We start from the raw sequence: 20,918 nt of genomic DNA on the forward strand, positions 1-20,918 counted from the left end.
ATATGGAGCTCTCCATGAAGCCAGTTTCAGTGAGACTGCAGCAGAGATAAGTGAAGTGGGAGTCTAAACCACCTATTCATGAATTTACCTTCCCTTTCTAGACATTATTGATCCAGAATGTAAAATTTTTATAATAAAATTAATTGCTGCTGTGCTCACCTTGTTTTATGACTCAGTAGAACTGACGATACCCAATTTACAATGGGCAGCTGTAGTTAGAGTCACTTGGTGTCTCATTGAAGAGATCTCAGTCTCTACTAAGACAGACTAGCATGCAAGGAAATATTTTTCACATAAAGGGTATTTCTGTCCTTCAGAAGGGAGATCCTTGCTCCAAAAGCTTAAGAGCCTGAGCTTTGATTCTCTTCTTGGGACCTGCTGGCGAATCTACAGAACATCCTTGTCCAGGATGGACATCTGTAGTGTTTTAAGACCTGCTGGGCTGGGCTGTGTGGCCCGCATGGCAGGGAAGCTGGTATTTCAGCCTGAGTCTGTTATAGACTCTTGTAGGTCCTACCTGAAACCGGCAGCCTTCTGAGTTATCTGATAAATGGGAAAATGGGTTACACTGCTGCCAAAAGCCAAGATGCCGAGCAAGTGCTGTACTTTGTAAAAGATAGAAAGGGCAAGATACACGTATGACGTATGTGTCCTATTCCTTAGAAAGGATTTTTTTTTTTTTTTTTTTTGAGACAGGGTCTCACTCTGTCACCCAGACTGCAGTGCAGCAGTAGTTCATTTTTTTGGCTGGCATTAGCTTGACTCATGGCAACCTCTGCCTCCCAAATAGTCAAGCAATTATCCTACCTCAGCCTCCCAAGTAGCTGGGATTACAGGTGCGTACCACTACCGCCTGGCTAATTTTTGTATTTTTAGTAGAGACAGGTGGCAGGCTGGTCTTGAACTCCTGACTTTAAATGACCCACCTGCCTTGGCCTCCCAAAGTGCTGGGATTACAGGCGTGAGCCACCGCACCTGGCCAGAAGGGATTTTTTAGAATGCCCCAGACTAAGCATGTTGCTAATGGAAGAAGTCCCTGAATCTTTGTGGGATTTATCTGCTACCCTCTGACCTTCAGATTTCTTACTAGAATATCTAGGCTTCTTTCTACTTTCTGCCCGCCAGCTCTAATTAGCATATCATCAGGTAGCAGACCAGTACAATGTGTGTGATGTCCACACTATCCGTCCCCGCAAACTTATGAAATGGAGCCCCTGGGGCAAAGCAGTGAATCGGTATTGCTATTGTTCCTAGATAAAGGTTTACTACTTTTGATTCTCTCTATTGATAGGCATCAAGAAGAGAACACATTCACCAGATCGATAATTACATGTAAAGTGCTAGAAAGTGTGCTGATGTGTTCCAGTGAAGACATATCTGGCACAGCAGCTATGATAGAACCTACCTATTGGTTAAATTTGTTAAAGTCCATTGTCATTCACCTCAATCTATTTGTTTAGGGTTTTTGTTGGTTTTATTTCTTACAGGGGGCAGATAGGTGAATTGAATGAAGATATAAAGCAGCCACCATTCTGCATCCTTTAAGTCTTTCAAATTGACACTAATATCTGCAATTTATCCTGGGATATAGTCCTATCAATATAAGCTCAAACCTTGTATCCAATAATCTTTAAGAAGTCTTAGATTTCTGTTTACCAGTTGACAGTTACTTTGGCAAATGGCCACAGGTCCCCTTTAGGAACGATTGGGAACATTAACCAATAATGCTTGTAGTGGTATACTCTTCCACTACACTTCCTTAGGGGGATCCAGCGACACTTTTAATCAATGGATTCCTGGTTCCTGAGACATTAAAGTTTTAAAATATGTGCCTCTTGAGATGATGAAATATAGTAACTTGACGTGGTTACTATACATAGTACTAGAGGGAAGAAATTTCCCTAACACAAATTTTTAGATTTAAATTCATACCTTGAAGCCAGATAAATGAAGTATAAACTGTGATTACAAAACACCTAGTTCTTCAGTGTTTGGATTTATGAAAATTGCCATGATTTTTATCTATCATGAGTTATTAACCCAAGTTATTTTTATTACATTTTAACAGTTTTAGCTATAACATAAATTACATGGGTTTTCGTTTTTTATTTTTGTACTACCTTAAAAAAACCTATCATTATTCTGTGGGGTTTTTTTGCTTAGTTATGTGTTTGTATCAACTTTGTGCCTAGACCCATACTATGTCTTCACATATAATATCTCAGTGCTCACAGTGGTCTTCCTTGGGAGGTGTTTGACTCTCATTTAGATGCAGAAACTGAGACCTAGAAATGTCATCTTTTTTGACTTTTATGTTACAGCCAGTAAGTGAAAGAGTCAGAATTCAAATTCATGTCTCCTAACTCTAAATGCAAAGCTCCTTCTACTATTCCATAGCTATCTTCCTAAATCTGGTCTATTTTCTCTCTCTCTCCCTCTCCCTCCCCTCCTCCTCTCTCAGTTGATGTGAAATTCACACAACATAAAATTAACCATTTTCAAGTATACCTGCCATTCAGTGGTATTTAGCACATTCACAATGGTGTGCAGTCATCACCTGTATCTAGTTCCAAGATATTTTCATCATCTCAAAGGGGAGCTGATTAAGCAGTCATTCCCCATTCCCCACTCCTCCTAGCCCCTGGAAACCAGGAATCTGCTCTCCATCCCTATGGGTTTACCTATTCTGGATAGTTTATGTAAACAGAATCCTACCATATGTGACCTTTGTATCTGACTTCTTTCACTTAGCGTAATGTTTTCAAGTTTCATCCACATTGTAGGGTGACAAAGAGTATGGGCAATCAGACAAGTGACCCAAAGGGAAAACAGATGTAAACAGGCCTGGCTAAAGCTTGCAGCAATTTTTGGACAGGTTCATTTCTAACACACCAATGTAGACAGCAGCCCCATTCCATGCTCCAATATCTTATACCTTAGATACAAAAATCTGAACATCAAAAAATCTGTGTACTTATTCTCAGAGGCTTAGAGCTACAAAACTACTTTCCCATGTTGAAAGGTTTTAAGAGTTCCCATCTTGTGAAGGAGGCTGTTTCTAGCCAGTTGGCAGAGGAACACTATGCATTTATCCCTTCTGGATCTCATGGCAATCTTAGGCAACATTTCTAGAAAGTGGTGACTTAATAGCAATGCGTGAAGCCATAATTCATAACTCTTTTATGAGTCAATATTCATTCAAAGGGCTTTTCTCTGTTATAAGGAAGCTAAAGAACAATTCTAACAATATCCTATTTCTATCGATGTTTCTTATAATAATATTGGCTTCTATACCTTATTTTTTAATCTCCATTAACAAATGTAACCAACATGCCAAGGAAGAAAATTTGCTGTGAATTGGAAAATGTTTAAATGAGAGACATAAATTATTCTTCACCTTATGGTTACCAGAGCTTACTTCTCAGTTATTTTTCCCCAACCTGCTTTAGATGTGGAGGCAGAAGAGGTGTGGTCTAATTCTTATCTCCTATAATCGCCCTGTGTGGGACATTCTATTTACACAATTCACAGAATAAACAAACTAGTAAGATCTGTAAAATCTGCTCTCCCCACATTGAGTGATTATACGGAACTCATGAGCTAATGCTGGTAGCATGATGTAACAGAATACACCTTGATCACAGGCTAGCTACTATTACTACTCCGGTAGTATGTCTGAGAGCCTGTCAGATGCGACCTGATTTAACCCTCGGTGTGAGCATTATATCAATTTGTGGAGGGCAAGCTTCCATGCAGGGACCATCCAGCAGCTGTTTGGCATCAGGGTTGTGCAGTTTTATTAGGAAGAGCAACACTTGTCTACTTTTCAAAGGGGACATTTTAAAGACTTCCAAGAGTTCTTATCTTCTTCCAGGTATATTCATTCCCAGTAGGGTAAAGGGACTGAAATTCTAACTAGAGGGTCTCTGTGCCAATAGAGCCCATAAATCTGTAAGGATTTATCTGTTCCGTGTCAGGGTTTGGCCGAAAAGCCTGTTAGTATTGCCAAACCCTCTAGATGCCCGTATTTAATGCTTGGTTGGCCTTATGTAGCATAACCACATTGCCATTTCACAACCACCCTCAATCCCTGGAATCTAAAACAACAAAGCCAGAAGCTCTGAAATGTGCTTTACGAAGCATGAAAGAATCTTTTAAGGCTCTGTCTGATTCAGTTCTGTGTGATTATAGAAGGTCTAATGTACTTATGAAGGATTCCTTTTACTCACAAGAAAGTTGGCACTTTACAGAAAGTATGTATTTCATGACCAAAAAAATAGAGTGGCTTGGACGGATTGTGCTTTCTTTTTGTATTGTATCCAATATCTTCACTATCAACAGCAGCAAAATAGAGAGGAAAATTATCTGGTATAAAGCTATGTCAGCTAAAAGTCGTGGTGAAGAGCAGAGGACAGTTTTCCACTGAATTCAGGGAAATTACTGCATGACTATGTGAAAGGACTACTTACGCAGTAAGAGTGGTAAATAGAAATGGACAGTGGAAGTCAGGAGACCTTCCACAAGTCCTAAGCATCTTAGCAAGGCACTTAATCATTCTGTGTCTTAGCTTTTGTATCTATCAAAGGAAAACCATAAGATGGTCCTGTCCTATTTCAGAGAACTGTTAGGAAGACCAAGGACATCATTGTTCAAATGTTTATGGAGCTCCTCCTTATTCAGAGACAATCTTCCCCATTCAGCAGAGTAAGACTATGGGAGGTTATTGTTTGTCACATATTTTGAAGAAAACAAATTTATGATATAGGGATTCTGAAAGAACTTGACTATTAAAACAAAGCAACACAAATGAAGTATTTCATTTAAAAGCATCTACACCCATCCTTTTCTTCTCCACTTTTATAGCAATACAAGATGAGTGCCTCCACCTACATCCATGTTCTTTTGGTTTCCTCACCCTATTTTGACTTTTTTCTCCCTCTACTACTCTCTCAGATGCTTTTCACAGCTATCTAAACACACTCAAATATCTTTCCTCTAAAAAAATTTCACTCCATAGTTCTCACATTTGCGTCCACCTACCACTCCTTCCCTGCCTTTATCCTTCCCTTCACAGCTAAATGTTCAAACTCTTCTGATTTTTTTACTCCCCATTCACCATTTAGCTTGGTGCAATCTGGCTTTTGCCCCCATTACTCAACTGAAAAAGGTCTTGCCAAAGTCATGTTAACAACCTTTGTTGCAAAATCCAAAGAACATTTTAGATCCTTTCCTAAGTTGAATGCTCAGTGGCTTTTGTCACTGCTGACTGCTTCCCTTGGTTTTCTCCACATCACACTCCTTGATTGCCTGGTGCCTTAGTTCAGGTCTTCTCAGCAGCATAGGAGGCAGGGCTGCTGTTGCATAATGGGGAGGATACGGAGCTGGTTAGGTGTGCCAGCTGCACTCCTTGCAGCTTAACAGCAAGTGCATTCTTAAACGGAGCCTTCACTTCCACAACAGCCACAGCCCACCCCTTGTGCAATATAGATCTGCTTCTCCACGTACATTTGGGGAACAGATTATCCAGGATTCCAGTGGGCCTGTCTTCCTGAGGAGAAACTTGAAAGAGGTAACTTAGGGAGCAGTCTGACCCCTATTGCTGCAGTTGGTCTGTCTGGGATCACAATTGGTACTTATCATCCCTCTTCCACTGTTCATTTTAAATTCCCCCTCAGCTTTCACCTCTGCTGGTCTTGATGACTTATCTGCTGATAAGATCAAAGCTTCCATTTCTGAGGGCCTGAACCCATAGTAACCACACTTTTCTTAGGCTGGGATTATCGCACTTGTTTGTCTATAGTCACAATTGAGCAAGTATGTCCAACTGGATCATCTGAGTTCCAAATATATTTCTCCCTGTCCTCATTGTGTAACAGCAGCCCTACTTCTTCCTCCTGACCAGGGTCAGTTACTCCTAAGAAGATATTGACTCCTCGTTCAGCCTGCTGGTCTCTGTATACAAGAATTCCTGAATGCCCAAGTGGCAGTCATAGCCTGAGTTCTCCACAGAGCCTAGTATTATAGGAAGAGGAAACACAGACTCTTTCAGTGAATCATTGAATGTGATAAGTGGACTCTCTCCTGCTTCTGCCCAATGGTTCCTAGACCCATATATTCTTCCTAATTGGGATAACATCCATATAGAGGTTTGTGATTCAGTGTCTAGCCTGCATGATGATACCGCACCATGGCAGATGCCAAGATGTAGGCAATTGCCTACAAATTGGCATTCCAGTTGTGCCTTTGGTAGGCTATTGCATTGCTCTGTAGAGCTACCTGCCTCTGGATTCTGTGGTATGTGATAAAACCAGAGGATCCCATGGTCACAGGCTCACTCGTCTCCTCCTCTGTGAAGTGTGTCTCTCATGGTCGGATGCTGGGTTATATGGAATGCTATGTCTGTGGCTCACTTTCAAATCCTCCAGCTAGTAGTGCTGCCTGGGACTTTGTAGGTAAGAAAGGCAAACAGTTATCTAGAATAAATGTTTACTACCACGACAATAATTCACAGGCCCTTCCAGGAAGAAATGGCTCAATGTGTCATAAAGTGGCCATGTGATCCCTGTTGTACTGCTCAGGTTTGATCCCTGGTGTACCACTTTCCACTAGACAAATTGCTGCTGAGTCTGCATGACATTCTCACTTAATGTGTTCCACAGAGCTCAGCTCACAAGCGGCAGTTTAGAATGCATAGTTACTGGTTTCCATTGTCAAATATTCAGTCTCAAACAGGGCTCAGTAGCACCCCAAGAGGTGTTTTTCTGCACTGCAGATGGTGTGGCCTCACTCTAGAACGCCAAAGTACTGTATTTTGATTCTTCTATGAAGGCTTGCCATAAACTCCACACCACACTACCTCTTTTTTCACTTTTCACTCTTCCAACACAATAGAGTCTATTAGATCATATGGCCCAAGAGGCAGGGCTGGTTGTACCACAGCCTGGTGCTGCAAAGTCCTGCTCAGGCCCTATTCCAAGTTGCCAGATTTCCATGTTAACTGATACATGGGCGAAGCAATCTTTCTACAATATTTGATTCAATGAATAAATCACGACTTATTTGTCCATTTTCTTAGATATAAACAAAAGTATAACTCTGAACTGTAAGTTCCGAGTTTAGTCTTCAGCTCTGTCTAATATTCCCCTGGACCAGACATAGGCCTTCTCATACAGTGTTCAATTGTTTGTCAGTTGCTGGCAACTTTATCTCAGCATTAACTGTCTGTGGTAGCTTCAGACTTAACAAAAATCCAGCTAATTCCTTCATCCTTGTATTCATTGTTTTCCTTCATCTTCCTTGCCTCCTCCTCAACATCCCTCCAACACACACACACACACAAACACACACACACAGACACATGCACTTTTCTAAAGCATGAACATTGCACAGGCCAGGAAAGTTCTCTCACAGAACTTTCTTCCAAGTCATCATTGATTAAAGATTTAGTAATTGGACTGCCACCTTGTGCCACAGACTATCTGTGCCCCCTGTGCCACCCAGAATGGGATCCTCGTTACCAGCTTTCAGGAAGTGATCTGCTCCCATTTTACCTCCTGCTTTCTCAGACCAATTCCAGTACCAACTGTATCAGTTCAGTTATTCTGGGAAGCAGATGCTGAGACAGAATTAAGAGTGCAAGTGGTTCATTGAAAGATAACATCTGTGAAAGATAAAGGGGGAGAGCCCCAGACAGTGCCACAGATCTGAAAAAGTCTTGGCCAAACCAATGGGGAGCTCCAGAGCAAAGACTGCCTGTTAGAGGAACCCACATTGGGCATAGAGGCCAGGCTGTAGCACCACTACCTTGCCCCAGCCCTGGGCTGTGGGCTTCCCAGGAATAGTAGAGCCTTGGTTAAAACGCTGTGACAGTTCCTGCAGGTGCTGCAGATGGAGGCTTGCAACTAACTGCCTCCTGACAGTTACACAGAAAGCTGTTTCCTGGAGGGAGATCTGAGTGGTGCATCTCTGTGGCTGCTATACCCATTTTCTTTTTCGTCTTCTCTGTTTGCACATCTGCCTTTCTGTACCAGCTTCTCTTTCTTCCTCTACCTGTCATTTAAATGATGCTGGATGGTTTTGAGGTTCTTATCTTATGCCACACTTCTCCAGCCTCACCTACTCCCATTCACACATCTAATGAGACTCTAATGAATTTTAACTTCAGATCTCTAAGCCAGGTCTCTTTTCTGAGCACTAAACTTGTATCATCCATTTGCCCACTTAAATATCATACAGACTCCTTACATTTAACATTTCCAAAGGTGACACTATTATCTTCTTGGCCAAAACTATCTGTATACCCATCTCAGTGAATGGATCCATCAGTTACCCAGATACTCAAAACAGCACAGTCATCTGCAACAACGTGGATGAACCTGGAGGACATCATGTTAAGTGAAATTGGCCAGACACAGAAAGACAAATGCTGCATGATCTCATGCATATGAGGAGTCTAACAACATTGATCTCACAGAAGCAACAGGCATATGTGGAGTCTAACGACATTGATCTCATAGAAGCAGAGAGTAGAATAGTGGTTACCAAAGGCTGTGCAGAGGGTAGGAGGAGGAAGAAATGAGGAGAGGTTGGTCAACAGGTATAAAGTCAGTTAGGTAGGAGGAATAAATTCTGATGTTCTATTGCACAGTAGGGTGGCTATGTTAACAACAATGTATTGTATATTTCCAAATAGCTAGAAGAGATGATGTTGAATGTTCTCATCACAAAGAAATGATAAATATTTGAGGTGATGGGTTTGCAAATTACTCTGATTTGATCATTACACAATGTATACATGTATCACAACAGCATACCATATTCCAAAAATATGCGCTATTTAAAAATAAGAGAAAAACTAAAAACATAAAATCAGTATTTAAAGACAAACAGACACATAGGTTTATTCTTGATACTTTCTTCTCACTCATCCCTAATATCAAATCCATTGTTAATTATTACTAGTCTAAATATATCTTGAATCTGTCTCCATTTCATTTGTTTTCATCTGAGTTCTCACCACTAACATTTTTTTTCCCACCTGAATGGAAATGGAGTTTCTTTTGTTCTTGCTAAACACAGCAGTCAGGGTGATCAGCCTGTACTGCAGATGGGGTCTCGGTCTCTTGAGTAAAATACGTTATTGGCTTCCATTACTCTTCAGAAAATTTCAGACTCTTCACATGGTTTATGAAGGCCCTGTGATCTGGCCCTGCTTGCTTCTCTTTTCAGGCAGATCCTTTACTAGTTTCCCTCCACGTCAGTCACTTCTATTATTTCAGTCACTTTGAACCATTTTTATATTCTAGAATTTTATTTCAGCCACTTCGAACTATTTTTACATCCTAGAATGTGCCATTCACTCTGCTGCTCTTATTGCTTCCACAAGCTATTCCTTTTTATGGGGACGTTCTTTATTTCCACTCTTTTTATTTCTATAATTAACCCTTTCCCATCCTTAATGCATATGAAAGCACAAAATTAGCAATACAGATAACTATGTGCTACCATCAGAATTAACCAGAAGTTAACAATTGGCTTTAACTTAGCTTTCTCTTTTATTTTTTAAATAAATAAAATGTCACAGAAACGGTTAAAGCTCTGCCACTATCCACTTTTTCCTTCTATCCCCACTCAGGGATTAAGATAGAATTCTATTGTTTTGTACCCTCTCTTGCTGTTAAGAAATCTGCCACCAGCTCAGTTATCTTTCTCTTGATGCTTTCGTCTTTGACTTTTACTTGCTTTTAAAGTCTCTTTGTCTTAAAGTTTAACAGTTTTACTGTAATGTGTGTAGATGTTGATGAATTTTTATTTACCCTGCTTTGAATTCATTGTTCTATTTTGAATGAGAAGTTCTTAGCCATTATCTCTATAATATTGTCTGTCCTTATTTTCTCTATTCTTTTCTCATGTGAGTCCTATTACATGTAAGTTGGATCATCCATCTTTCATTCTTGCCTTTTAACTTCTCTTTTGTGTTTTCTAATATGATATCTCTCTGTGCTACATTTTATCTAATTTCTTAGCTTTACATACATTTCCAGGCCACTATTCTTCAGTTAACTACTCTTCTGTCTAATCCATTTCTGTTATATTTCAGTTGTCTGTTCTGTTTCATATATCTGTTCCTTTTTGTGGTTTTGATCATATCTTTTACATCTTGAATTATTTTAAACAAATTTACTTTACAGTCACTTTGAAATCATTCTATTCCCTGTAATTCTTGGGGGTGTCAGTATGATAATTGTGAGATCTTAATGGCTCTTTCATGGTGAATTGTTACGTTTTATTTTATAATTTAGGATTATAAACTCATTTATTATTGAGAAAATGGCTTACAGGGAGTTCCACATTTGTTTCCAACAGCAACATCATGTATTTCACTGCTCAGGGATATATTTTATGATACGATCTCAGCTTGGGAGGTGTCTCAGCCATCCAGTAGTTTAAATGCCAACCAAAACACGCAAGTTTATGGGCAGGTGCATGGTTCCAGATTCTCAAGAAGGCTTTTTAAAAAATAGAATATTGAGTTTGATGCAGTGGCGTGGGGGGCAGGATGCCTCTTTGCCATTCAGATTGTGGGGAAAGCAGTGGGAATCCAAGTGAGGAGCAGCCAGAGGAGAGCAAAGGAGAGGATGGGGAGGCTGATGACCTGGGCCCTGGGCCTGTGAACACTGTGACTCTTCTCTAGCTAGAGGACTCTTCTTTTGTGGGAAGGATAGCATCTCCTGATGACCCCTGCTATATGAGCAGACTGACATAGGTGGTGATGAGGGCTGTTCCTTTCTAGGTTCCTGTAGAGATCTGTAGGTAGCTGTTCACTAGGAAGTTAACTAAGAAAGAGAACAAAAACTATTCATTTGGATCCAAGGTCCATCTCCGCTGGGGGCTGTGGTGGCTTTGGATTGTCGGAAGACCATCAGCTTCAGCAGGTCTGCACTAGGGAACAATCACTCTTCCCTAGCCCAAACGTCCCTCTGCCCTCTGTATCATTGACAGAGGCTGCATGTTTGGAAAGAGAACATAGTGACTGCTGAACTGAAAGTTGACTTGAACTCTTGCTACCAAGTTTTTCCCTGACCCAGTGAAAGTGTATTAAGACATCAACCTAGGACACATTGAGAAGCAAGGCCAAGATGGGACAGGGCCATATAACTGGGCTTCAAACCATGACTGGGACTAAGAATAAGCCAAGAGCCCAGGCCAAAACTGAAAAGAGTCTGCTATACAAGCTAAAGCTACAGAAGAGAGGGAGGCTACTGGTGTGGTTAGGCCTGTAGCCAAGAACTGGGCCAAAGCAAAAGACAAGCCAGGGTCTCCAACAGATGCAGTGGCAGAGATGAAGGCAGTGTCTAAGAATAAGGTTGTTGCTGAGATGAAGGAAGGAGCTCTGTCAGAGCCTAAGGCTCTGGGCAAAACCATTGGAGATTTCAGTCCCAAGGCTAGGAATGAGTCCTCCAGCTCCACCTGTGAAAATGGGGCTGGTGTTGATGCCTGAGTCTGGGCTGAGGAAGAGGCCACTATCGGTTCCTGGTTCTGAAATGCAGAAGAGGCTGGTAATCATTCCAGTGCTAAGAATGATAAACCTGAAATTGGTGCTCAGGTCAGTGCTGAGGAGTTGGAGCCTGTGGCTGGGGCCTGTTGCAAATCTAGGTCTGGGGCTGAGGAAGAGGAGGAAGAGAATGTCATTGGGAACTGGTTTTGGGAAGGAGATGATACTAGTTTCGACCCTAATCCTAAACCTGTGAGCAGGATAGTTAGACCTCAGCCTGTGGATGAAATTAATGAAAAAAAAAAAAAAAATAGCCCGAGGACTGTTCTGAGGTAACTATCTGGCCCAAAAGCCCTGCTGTAACTCCAGCAGTGTTCAGGTTAGATCCTAGGCATCTGAGGCAAGCCCTCCTTCATATGTTGTTCTGGGCTTAGCTGAAGAAATTTCCTATTCTTGGCCTGTGGCAGCAGCCTGCCCTTCTAGGAACACTTGCTCATGCTCACAGCCTGTCCTTGAGTGTCCTTTTTGTTCTGACCCTTGCATCCAGACCATAGATGAGATTAGACACCAAATCAGGATAGGGAGGTAAATGGGATTAAGCCATTTGCTTGCCCTTGCAAAATGGAATGCTATGTGGACCCTGAGGAATTTGAAAAACTTGTTAGCTTACTTAAGTCAACTACTGATCCTCTTGTTCATAAAAGAGTACAGATTGCAATGGGTATCCATAACGTTCACCCATTTGTCCAAGAGTTTATTAATGAAATGGTATAATGACGCTTATTGAAAGCTTGCTCAGTTTTCTCTCCACAGAAATGAGAAAATTACTAATTTTCTTATGAGTAATTACTCTGAATCCTCCTTCTGGGGATGAAAGACAACACAAAATTGAATTACATGTTAAGCATATGTAAAGACACCACGTCATTTCCTTTGAACTCACCCGGACAGCAATCCGAATTAAAGATACTGGGGCAACTGACTATGGATTTCGTCCATCACTACATTGTTGCCAGTGACTTTTCAGAGCTTTTTCATTTGCCATCCTCGGGAAAGTACAAAGCCAGAAATCTTGTTTTGAAAGTAATTTTAAATATGCCTGAAAATCCAACTGCAGCCAGAGACACGATCAATATGAAGGCATTGGCAGCCTCAAAACTCATCTTTAACCATAAAGAGGCAAAAACCAATCTTGTTAGTGGTGTGGCCGTATTTATTAACATAAAGGAGCATATCAGAAAGGGCTCAATTGTAGTTGTTGATCACCTGAGTTATAATACGCTCATGGGCATTTTCAGGGAAGTTAAAGGGATTATTGAAACAATGTAAAATGAACCAGAGATAGAATACTTTGAACCATCTCCAAACTCTAGCAGGCTGTACATTCCCAAAGAGCCTTGTATCATGTTTGGTTATTACAGTGTACAAGTTATACATTGCATCTTTAACACAAAGTTACCTGTGAGAAGCTCTAAGTTTAAGCTAAATTATTTTGGGGATATCAGATGAAATCATATCTTGGGCTGAAAAGGTTTGTTGATTTTTATCTTGTCTAGATTGGCATATTTTTCACATTTTATTTAAGATAGTGAACCAGTTCATTGTAAGTAAGCTAACTTGTTCATTGGTATCTGCTTAGATCCATCTGCAGCTTAAAATGGCAAAAAAAAAAAAAAATCCTTGAATTTGTATTCTAGTTATAGAAGTAAGGCATACACACACACACAAATAACTAACAATACCTAGAGAGAGAGTGAGTGTGTGTGACAGTGTGTGTGTGTGCACATATACACTCATGGCCAAATGTGCACTCTCTACATAAAGGAGGCAGGGGTTACTATAGGCTGTTTAATGTAAGAGAAACTACTGTCTTTCTCCTATTCCAGGTGTATCAGATACTCATTCCGCAACACAGAAATGACCCAGAATTTCAGACAAAATGTATTATTTGTTCAATTTTAATTTTGCTTCTACATTTATAACTCTTAAATTGTCAGGCTGTTTCATTTATGTCAGTCATCTCACAAAAGAGAAGGGTGGAAACATTTTGTGAGTGCCTATTCTATGTCAGATACTGCGTTGGCACCATATTTTGCAAGTTTATTTTTTTCCTCTATCACAGTGATCCTGTGAGCTAGGTACTTGTATTTTTATTAGAACTCAGTCTGGGTACCCTCCAATGAGAATTAGAGAAGCTAAATACTTTTTCCTGGATTCCCACAGCAGGCAGGTGGCATAGCTGTTTTATCTGACACCAGAACCCATCTCACCATACTACTTTACAGTCCTCCTGAAGGACATTTTGAGGTGACAGCCTTCAAAGCTCAGAGACTGGTTTTAATAGTTTAATTTTGCAATGGACGATGTCCATGCCAGGTGTAACAATTCTTAACTTCCTCCACATGCATGTGTCCATTAGACATTTGGCTGCATCTGGCTGGAGGTCAGGAGAAAAGTCTGAGATGAATAGATGGTTTTTATGTGGCAGTGTCAGAAGTAGTAGGTGCCCCAAACTTTGTTCAGTGAGTAAGATAGAGATTTGGAGTCATCAGCAAGGGGAACTTGTTCGATGTCCTTTGTATCATTTTCTGTCCATTTGTACTTTATCTTCCCCAAAGAGCTGAAATCATCCTGTACATTGTTTTATACCCTGAATTTAAAAGGTAATTGCTTTTTTCCTCCTTGCAAAATCATGCCTTAATTTTTTAATCATTTATGATTTATTCTCCTGTGTGTCCTATGAAAGGCCAAAGGGCTTTATCTTTTACTAGTAGAAAAGACTGGGCATTTCTGCATTTGTACCAGCTAACAGGACAGAATAAACATAATTGGAGAAATTTAGACCCAGAATTACAGCTTCCACAATACAAAACAGCAAAGCTGGAAGAGGCTGCTATACCAGTCTACAAGATAGTGATTCTTGGTCATTGGTATGGACCAGAAAGCATATCCAGAACGTTTAGGCTATGGCTGAGTTTTCTAAGACTCATGGTGGGAATTATAATCCCTGATCTGAGCTGAAATGAAAGTGTCTATGTGTGAAAATATGGGGTGATATTCTTTGAGGTTTTCTGATGGTTAAGAAGCTAAAACAAGATCATACTGTAAATATGTGTGTAACTTGCTTCCCCCCAGTTGTATATTGTAAACATCTTTGCATGTCAATAAATATGCCTCTGCAACAACAACAACAAAACAGAGTATACACAAGGGATATACAAACTTTGGTCAGTGGGAAGATCTTTGCTGACTCACATTTTCACTAAGTGTACAGCACTTTGACATTCCTAATTCTGTAGCAATATCTGAATTCCAACTCTACCTGTCACATGTGCTGCCATCTCTTCTTACCTAGTGTCAGCATTAAAATCCAAACTCCCAGGGTCCTGAGGTTGGCGATTCCTTCCCCATGATCATCTTTCTACTTCTTGAGCACTCACAGAGCTTGTTACTCTGTTTTCAGTTCTTTCATAATATCTGGGGAGTTCTTGGATTTCTAGAGAGTTCAGCTATTCGTTTGAAATAATTGTTATGTTTTATCTAACATTTATCAGCGGTCATAGTGGGAAGGTTTGGGAATTATGTAGACTTCCAGGAAGTCTTCATCTTTCAGTTCCTAGATTACTCATTGTCCAGATATTTATTGTCTTGGGGACTATATTGGGTACTGAAGAGAAGTGGTAAAAAAAAATATAGATAGAGAGAGAGATAGAGATAGAGATAGATCCTACACTATTAACTTTACATTAAAATTAGACATCGGTTTCTCCAGGAGGTTTTCTCTAACTTTTCTCAATCTCAAAATTAGCTATTATACATAGCTAACTCACTGTATATTTCCTCGTTCTATCATTCATTTTTTTTTTTTTTTTTTTTTTTTGAGACAGAGTTTCGCTCTTGTTGCCCAGGCTGGAATGTAATGGCGCAGTCTCGGCTCACTGCAACCTCCACCTCCTGGGTTCAAGCGATTTTCCAGCCTCAGCCTTCCAAGTAGCTAAGACTACAGGTGTCCACCACCACTCCTGGCTACTTTTTGTATTTTTAGTAGAGATGGGGTTTCAACATGTTGGCCAGGCTAGTCTCAAACACTTGACCTCAGGTGATCCACCTGCCTTGGCCTCCCAAAGTGCTGGGATTACAGGCATGAGCCACTGCTCCTGGCCTCATTCTATCAATCATACTATTTTAATTATAAGTTAATTTGTATCATCTTCAAGATTATAAGCTCTGAGAAAATGGTAAACCTTGTCCCTCTGATTAGTTATTCCACGATGTCTTGCACAAAGTCCACCACATTGCAGAAACAAAATTATTATTGCTGAACACAGTTGCTTCAGAAAGTACTTGAGAATGTTCAGTATCTTTTAAGAAAATTCAATTGTCAGTCTATTTTTCCCAATATTCAAGCACTATCCACCTTTCTTTTTTCTCAGGTTTGTTCTCCTCTGTATGTAAATTATCTCAAGCCTCCTGTATCCTTAGAAACAAAGAAAAAAAGGAAACAGTAATATCTCTCTTAGTTTCCTGAATCTAAGGATTGTATTCTATATCTCCTTCTGTGAAATATTGCAGTTTACCATTCCTGCATTTATAAGCCTTTTTAAAAGCCAACCAAAGCAATCCTGGTGCTTCCCAGATGCCAGTTCCATTGGAAGATTGGTCCCCCATGAGGCAATTTGCTAAAGCACTCTGGCTCTTGCCTGATGTCTGCACTTATGACTCATGGCTAATTTGATTACTTCCCAGTGACTCCCTGAATCCTTTGTTTGCTTGTTTCTATACTTCAACCCTAGTTGAATTTTCTTACATTAATTATGTTTTAAGCATTAATTATGTTCTAAGCTTGATTCAAGTCTTATGCTGCATCCCACACTTTTTAAAAATTAAAAAACAAAATCTTTTTATTGCATCCCATGCTTTTAATTGACAGCTCGATTCACCTGGGGTTTCTCCATCAGGTCACGCAGCTCTGAAAGCTCTCTATTGCCCCCTTCTGGTAGCTGGCAGACTAGTACCTTAATTAGCTTACATAGTCAATGCTAACCTTGTTGCTCGATGTTGCTATGCCTCAGATACTAGCATCTTCCTTTCTTTCTTATATTCTTCACTGCCACTGTTTCTTCATCGTCTATTTATTCCTCATTCCTTTCAGACTGACTTCTGCTGCCTCCAGCCTTCTACCAAAACTTGCCATCTCATTGATATAAGGCCCTCTGAAGTCTTCTGGATGATCTCTGTATATGAAAATATTGCCCTTCCCTTTCCTACTTAGCCACAATACCTTTATTCTAAGAACTTGAAGTTCCATTAGAAATTATCTACTCTAGGAGTCTGCAAATTTGACAACAGATTAAAATTGCCAGGACAACTTAAAAATACTATTTCCTTGGCCCCCTTCCTGAAAATTCTCACCTTTTCGGTCTGAGGTAGAGGCCTCTTTTGACTTATTGTCAGCATTAAAATCCAAACTCCCATTTGAACTTTAATTTAAATGTATTTATTCAGTTAGGTAAATCATGCATTGGGTAAAAATTTAAACAATACTTAAATCCACCCTTCCTGTATAAGTCTGTTTTTACAAGCGATAGAGAAATACCTAAGACTGGGTAACTGATAAAGAAAAGACGTTTATTTGGCACAGAGTTATGCAACCTGTACAGGAAGCACGATGCTGGCATCTACTTGGCTTCTGGGGAAGCCTCAGGAAACTTACAATTATGCAGAAGGTGAAAGGGAAGTAGGCGTGGAGGAAGGGGGTGGGGAAGTGCCACGCACTTTTAAACGACCAGATCTCATGAGAGCTCACTCACTATCATGAGAAAAGCACTACAGGGGATATCTGCCCCTCCTGATCTAATGACCTCCCACCAGGCCCCACCTCCAACACTGAAGATTACAATTTGACCTGAGATTTTGGCAGGGACACAGATCCAAACCATGTCACTTCCCCTTAGCTTCCTTACATTTCCTCTCCTAAGGCAATCCTTGTTAACAGTTTCTTGAGGATCCATGTAGACACAAATTCTGTATTTTAAATACATGTCTCAACTGATTTGGATGCATTTGGTCGACTAAGCTTGAGGAGGCTCTGATTTAATTCACCGCTCTCATCTTCCTTGAAATTCTTTCATCCCTCGACATCCTTTGTGCTGGTTATCGAACAACTCTGATAGTTTGACTCTGTCTTCTTGCTCTACACCTCCTACTTTTTCTGACTGTTTAATGTGGGCATTCCCCCAAACTACTCCCCTTGATCTTCTTTTCTGTCTGTTTTCTTTCTTGACACATCTCTCCAGACCTATGAATCACTCACAGAATATACTCATATCACTTGCGCCAACATCTCAAGCTAGCCACACGCCAGTAATTTTTCTACCAGTTAGACATTTCTGCCTGGTTGTCTGGGAGCACCTCAAAGTCAGCATCCAAAATGAACTCACCTTTCTGTTAACAAAACTGCTTCTGCTTCTTTTTTTCCCATTGTCCTTACTTCTGTTATCATTGACTCCTCCTCTGCCTCTTTTATGTTAATTGCACCTTGAAATGCCCCACACTTCCCTTCCCTCCACTTCAGTTTCATTTGTTACAGCATTTTTTACACTAGCTTCACTTGTGATTACCACTTCCCTGCCCACTGCTGATAAGCCCCTTGAGGATTCTTGAGGGCAGCTACTATATTTTCTTTATTTCTATGTTCTCGGCACCTCACTCACTCTCTGATAGTAGGTGTTCCATAGATATGTTGGGTCAATGAATACCCGTTAAAGCTCAAATTTTTAACATGGCAGTCGACATCTTCCATTTCTAATTTACCAACCTCTTTAATTTAGACAACTTAATTTCCGCCTTGCTTCAACCAAACTGGACTATTCACAGCTCTCCTGAATGCACATTGCAATCTTCCTTTTACACTTCTTTGTTTGTGCTTTTCTTTCTGCTTGACATGCTCATCGGCTCCCTGCCTATCAAAATCTTACAAATCCTTCAAGTCTCAGATCAAATGCCTTATTCTTCCCAAAGGCTTCCCAAATCCTTAAGTCCTGGGTTCCCACAGAATGTGGATTGCACTTTAGTCTTACTTCTATTCGACTAAATTTATAAAATCACAGGATTTTAGTTGTGGAAGACACGTTAGAGGTTACCTAAGACAACTGTATTTTACAGGTAAGGGAACTGAGATCCAGAAAGAGTAAATGTCTTGCTCAAGATTAAATATCAGCCAGCGACCAATAGAGCCAGACCTAGAACCCAACTCTCCTGAATTGTTTTCCAGAGCTACGCTGCCTATGCAATTGTTTTAGCTTCTCTTCTAGACCATTAGTGCCAAAAGTCAAGGATTAAATTTTATTCAACTTTAATTCCCTTATAGTATCCAATATAGCGCCTTTCATATAGTAGGTTCACAAAAGCTATACTGGATTGAAATGAACATTTAATATACTGGTTAGTAGGTATTTTTAGTCAGAGTTCCCTGGAAAACAGTGTGAGGCAGAGGTTACTTGCTGATGTGAGAGTAAGGAGAAAGAAAAGGTAGGAGGGCTAAGGGGCAATGCAGTGGCTACTGCTTCCCAGGGAACCTGGAAACCCAGCAGGTAATGTGGCAAGTGGTCTCTACATCCAAGCAAGGTATCTGTGGACAGGCTGTATGGACCCATGCCTTGGGGCAGTTCATAAGAAGCGACTTACTGTCCCCATATCTTCTCATATCCTTTTTCCCACCAATCAAAGTTACTCCCCTGCACTTCCAGTTCTGTCATCTGGCCCTTTGATGGCTCTTTGGAAAGCCAGATTCCATACCCTGTGGAAGGTTCCTCAGTTGAGTCCAGAGTGGAAGAGAATGCAAATAAGATATGCCCAATAAAAAAAGCTCTGAACCTACACCTGTTAGTTAACCCTGTTACTTGAGATTGTTACTGTGTTGATTTTTGAAATCGATTGATGTTGGAAACACAAAACTGGTGGTGGCTTTCCTTAAGAGACAGGCTGAAACAGATAATTTTTTTTTTTTCAGATGGAGTTCCACTCTTGTTGCCCAGGCTGGAGTGCAATGGCACAGTCTTGGCTCACTGCAACCTCTGCCTCCTGGGTTCAAGTGATTCTCCTACCTCAGCCTTCCAAGTAGCTGGGATTACAGGTGCCCACCACTCCTGGCTAATGTTCGTATTTTTAGTAGAGATGGGGTTTCACCATGTTGGCCAGGCTGGTCTCAAACTCCAGACCTCAGGTGATCCACCCACCTCGGCCTCCCAAAGTGCTGGGATTACAGGCAAGAGTCACTGCGCCTGGCCGAAACAGATAATGTTTAAATGTTTTGTGCAAGTTAACAGTGACATTCATGAAGAGAATGATTAAAGTACAGCTTGAATAAGTTCTGATTTTTCTCTCTTGAGAATAATGTGCAAATCCATATACGACTTTTAAAAATCATCAGATTTCAGTGTTTTCTCATATGATGTTATGATTCTACATTAAAAGACCTATAAACTCTTCTAATTAAATTACTGAAGATAGTGCAAAAGAATCCATGACTCTTTGTCCTCAGATATAACTCATACCCTAAATGCAAGTTGTTCACCAGTGCACATGACAAAAAACACTTAAGTGGGGGGAAGAATTCTTTCTTTCAGACGAGTGGTTTCACTACTTAAAAAAAAACCCTTGAAAATTTGGACACCCTTCAAGAGCCTCTGAATATTTTTCTTCAGCAGAAATTCCAGCCCAGATGTTCAATAACTCAGGTTTGTTTTGAAAGAGGAAATAAAGAAACAAATTTTTGTAAAGAAACGGCAAAATTTGAAAGCAATTAATGGTGACATGTCCAAGAATTTTGCTTCATTTTATTATTAGCGCAACCAATCTTATGAGATTTTATTGTCAGATATTGGAGAAGAGAGGGGAAAAAAGTCTGGGAATTGGAGATAAAATTCAACATAAAGGAGACATTTTAAAGCCCAGTCAAGAGGAAAGGAAGAGTGATGGCTAAGCTGACTGCCAAAAGACATTGTAAAGTTACCAGAGAACAACAGGTGATAATAGAAGGCCCTAGGTAAGTTCTGTTCATAGACTTCAAACTTGCAAAGGTGTCCTGCAGACCAAGACCTGCTGACCTAGCAGTGGCAAAGTTGCTTTAAATGAATTCACACCAACAAGCCTGGAGGGATTATGTCTCTTGATGCTAAAGTGATTCAGTCATACATATCTGAGGGCACTAGGTGAAATTTCTGGAGAATTTTGGAAAATAAATGTGGGACCAGAAAAATAGGATCACTTTGTTCTGGTTTTCTTAAAAAGGATAAAAGGTACATTTCATTTGCTGGGTCACTTAAATGCTCTAAGCCTCTGGTTCTCCTATACATTGGGGACTATTTACTAGTCCCATTTATCTACCAGAACTGTTTTGATAATTTTTAAAAAATATATATGG

The 20,918-nt window shown here is 40.3% G+C and overlaps 1 protein-coding gene and 1 pseudogene across 2 annotated transcripts in view; both read left to right on the top strand.

Annotated features, from left to right (window-relative positions):
- Window positions 1-20,918, top strand: part of TSHR (thyroid stimulating hormone receptor) — a 192,255-nt gene that overhangs the window by 16,493 nt on the left and 154,844 nt on the right. The window lies entirely within an intron of this gene.
- LOC105531718 lies at window positions 11,114-12,823 on the top strand (annotated as a pseudogene).

This window comes from Mandrillus leucophaeus, unplaced genomic scaffold, assembly GCF_000951045.1.
Source record: "Mandrillus leucophaeus isolate KB7577 unplaced genomic scaffold, Mleu.le_1.0 Scaffold90, whole genome shotgun sequence".
NCBI lineage: Eukaryota > Metazoa > Chordata > Mammalia > Primates > Cercopithecidae > Mandrillus > Mandrillus leucophaeus.